Consider the following 4,346-nt stretch of genomic DNA (forward strand, 5'->3'; position numbering starts at 1 on the left):
TCTGGGGGGGCCAAAGTCTTGCTTCTGGCAGCCTTGGGTACCAAATTTTCCTTCTAACCACAAACTCTTTCAATAAAGTTTAATTCCCAAAATAAGCTTCAGGGACAGACTTTTAACTGACCTGTCCTTCAGAGATCAGTAGGTTCTCCCTCCTCCCAGACTTAACACTGCTCTCCTCCCCACCCCCCCACCCCCCCGCCAGGGCCTCTCCCTGCCTGAGCCCCAGGACTGTCCCCTCCAGTGTGTGTACCTGACAGCCTGTTGTTTCAACTTGGCACCTGCTCACATTGTTTTCTCTTGCCCCTGTCTCCCACCTGTTCACAGGGACTTTTAAATTAGTCATGTATTGTCAAGGAAACGCTTTGTTTTCCTGTAAGGTGTGAATTCTGAGGGATTTGATTACAGGAGAGGGGAATGAACTTGATCAGGGCTGGATTCATCAATACCTGGATACAAAGGCTGGAGAGAGTTCTCACAGGTGTGGTCCTTCTACTCCCAGCAGCAGAGTCACTGGAGAGGCTTGTCAAAATGCCGATTCCTGGGCCTCACCCTCATTTCCTGAATTGGCATCTAGAGGACGGGCCTCGGGACTGCTGGTGGCCTGGTAAAAGAGGACATCAGGAGGTGAGGAAAAATCATCTCCGGCTTCGCTGGTGTACAGAATATGTTTCTGGAGGGCTGCAGCGTTTTCTTTGCCTAGACCGGGCAGGGATGTTTCCCATTGCTGTGTCTCCCTCACTTGTCGTTTGTAGAGATGTAGGGGTGTATGCAACTCAGAGAAGTGTCAGAGACACGAAGGATAAACAAACCTGGACTGGGCCTTTAGAATGCTTTCTCTGTGCCCCAGTAAGCCACTTCCTGCTTCCTTGCAAGCTGCGCGGAGCTCTCACAGTGAAAAGAGTGTTTCAAAGTTGTTAAAGCCAAATCAGTATTTAATTAAATCTCTGTTCTTGCTAGAACCAAAACTGAAAGAATAGCAGCAAAGTCATTTTGTGCAAAGATCAAACGCTTGCAGCTCTGCCTGCTCCCCAGAGAACCCTAGAACTGCTCCCCACGGTGCAGTGGATCAAGGGCTCCCTCACCCTCGCTTATGTATCTGTTAATCATTGACACACAATTAGCCCTGTAACATTTGAAAGTGCTTTGAAAACAGTGAGTCCTATCCAAATACGGAGGATAACTCCTCCCTGTGTGTTCATTTGTTCTCTCCACAGGACTGCCCAAGCTTCGGCCCCCAGCGAGTGCTGGGCCACACATCACCCCATGTAATCGCCAGGGGAGGCCTTATGTCCTCTTCCCCGTTTTACAGATCCGAGGAGAAAAAGACGTTAAGTGACCCACCCACGGTCGCACAGTCAGTGAGAAGCTGGGTTTTGCGCTCTTTTGAGAGAAGCCCTCTTTCCACTTCTCTGCAACTTACCGAAGCCAGGATTCTCTCCACTGCTTAGTGACAGCCTGGCTAACCTACATTGTGTCCAAAGGAGCAGTGACATTTTCAAAGCAATGTGTTTTAGTTTTTTCTAATTAAAAATGCCTTCTGTTACATCCACTACGGAGACTGTTCAGAGGAGAACTTAGTGGTGTCAAAAACAACCACCCAATAACAGGTGGCTCCCAGGTCACCCAGCCAGGGACTGGACACTGATGCCCTATACTACAGACAGGGACTGTCTGCCCGTGTCCTTTCTCTACCACATGTTCCCTGGATACTTGCTCCTCGAAAGACCCATGGGGGCAGGGAGGATAGGTGGCAGACATGACCTGCCACCCAGGAACTTGAATTTGAATAGCTTCTGTTTGGGCAGAATCCAGCCCTCAATCCCTCCTTTACGAGGTTGCTAATAAAGAAGGTTCCTGGGTCACTGGGGTGGGGATGATGGCATCTTAGTGATGATGGCTGTAGTTTAGGAGAGCAAATCTAGATGGTCTTGGCTGCCCATGCCCAAGATGGAGGCCTAGCAGGTACACTTACCTTCAAGAACCAACAGGTAGACCCCAGGCTCTGTACAGTGGAGGTGCCGGCTTTGCAATAAGTCACCCCTTCACCAGGAAACTCCCACTTCTGTATGGTTGACTAGCTGTTCCCCGAATCCCTTTCCTGTAAGGAGGGGGAGCATTATGGAAGTGGGTGTCCTTCCATAGCATCTCCAGTCTGGTGAGCCTGCCCTGAACGTGCTCCCTGAGGAATCATTCAGGTTTGGAGATTGGGAGTCCCCTGCTACTTCTCAGCTTGCAAGTAATACCTTAGGACACCCTATCTCTGTGTGCATATAAATGTGCCCCCTTCACATGACGATGGCAGTAATAGAGGTGCAAGGCAAACTTGATAGAAACTGTATTTTTGTAAAGTGGAGTGAAAAAACAGTACCCAAACGTTGTGGGATGAGATTCTGTCTCTATGTCAGGCCTGGCTATGTGGGTGGGCCCCGCCAAGTGCTGGGCACACACCAGATGAAGCAGGGGAAAGTCTTATTGACAGGCCCCCGAAGGCCCATGTCTACTGTGGGAGTTCTCAAAGGAAACCCCAGAAACACTGGGATACCCCAGTGGGGCCTCTGGGCAGAACACTCTTGTGTTGCTGAGGGCTTTGGACAGATGAGGATGGTGATGGGCTATTCTCTCTTCCACGTGTCAGAGCAGGCCTGACCCTCCCCACCCCACCTGGAGGCGAACAGCTGTGTCTGCTTCATCCAGCTGATCCCTGGATACATCATCCCACAATTTTCTATCCTCTTCCTTTCTCTGGGTTGAGGTCACCTGGAGCCTGAGAGGTGAGGGAGCTCAGCTCCTGTCTCCCTCCTCTCCTGCTCATCCCAGTTCCTTTTAGGAGGTTAGAACTCACTCTGTGAGCAGCAATTCCCACAGGGCCAGGCCTCATGCCATGGGCTTCACAGACGAGGTGTGACGATTGCGTTCAAAAACATCCTAGAAAAAGTGCCATGTATCTCATAGCTAATATCACTGCGGTCATCTTTGAAGTTCTCCCCTTGGAAAGAAATGCACCAACACCAGCTGCTAGGCCACCCTTCAAAGCACTTTTAGAACTCTTTCTGGAATGGCCATAAGAGCTGTCATCATATCATCCTTGATATTCTGAATGCCATCACAATGTCTTCCTTTCAATATTTCCTTTATCTCCGGGCAAATAAAAAGTAATTGGGGGCCAGATCAGGTGAGTAGGGAAGGTGTTCCAATACAGTTATTTGTTTACTGGCTAAAAACTCCTTCACAGATGGTACTGTGAGAGCTGGTACATTGTCATGATGCAAGAGCCAAGAGTTGTTGGCCAAGATTTTCAGTTAAAATTTTCCCAGTGGGTCTACTTACTTAATCCTCATCTATGATGACTACTCTATCTCTGTGGACTCTACAGTCAGACCTTATTTAAATCTTTGCCTGCACCACTGCAGTGATCACTGTGAAACTGGAAAAAGTTCCTAACCCCTGAGCCTCTACTTTTGCAGCTGTAAAAGTGGAGCTGTTCAAAACATCAACCTCTTTTTGTGTCATCATGAGAATTCAAAGAGATGATGCCAAATAAAGAACCTGGCACAGTTCCTGACCCATGAGCAATACATTTGCACTATTATAATTATGAGAGTTGTTATTATGAGTGTGAAGAGTTTTGAACAACTTGTCAAAGTCACACAGCTGATAAAAAGTGGAGTTGGACTTGAACTCAATTCTGACTAATCTGGGAACTCTTCTACCAGAGCTCCTTAGGGCGGCAGGTCTCAAGATGTGGTTCCTGGATGGGCAGCATCAGCATCACTGGAAATGCAGGCTCTCGATCAGGTCCCCCCGACCTACTGAATCAGAAACCCTGGGGTGGGGCCCAGGAAGCTACAGGCCTCCAGGGGATCGGTGCCATTAAGACAAAGGGAGATTCGGCAGAATGCTCACCCATCTTCCCTGCCACCCTTACCCCTGCTCTCCATCTTAGATACAATCTCAAAACTTTCGAAAGCCTCATGCAAACAAATAATCAGGCAAAGCCAATCTATGAGAGCTGGGAGAATGAGAAGCTAAGGAGCAATTAGAATCAGGGAAGAAGTTAGAGGCAACAGGAGGACAGTTATTTGGAGTGAAATTTTAAAGAACAACAACAACAAAAGGTGAGTCATCGCTTTATAAATTCATGGACTCCCTCTCCAGGCACCCCCTTTCCTCTTTGCTCTGGCCTTTATTCTCAGCCCTGAGAAGGGCCACCATGCACAGTCCCTGAGCAGCACCCACTGCCTCTCCCCAGCCGGTGTGACCTGGCATCATGTGCATGGAGGCCAGGCTGTCTGCAGCTGCCACAGTGAGACTCAGAAAAGGAAAAAGTAAGACTGACCACTTTGCCA

Source organism: Nycticebus coucang, chromosome 6 (assembly GCF_027406575.1).
Source record: "Nycticebus coucang isolate mNycCou1 chromosome 6, mNycCou1.pri, whole genome shotgun sequence".
NCBI lineage: Eukaryota > Metazoa > Chordata > Mammalia > Primates > Lorisidae > Nycticebus > Nycticebus coucang.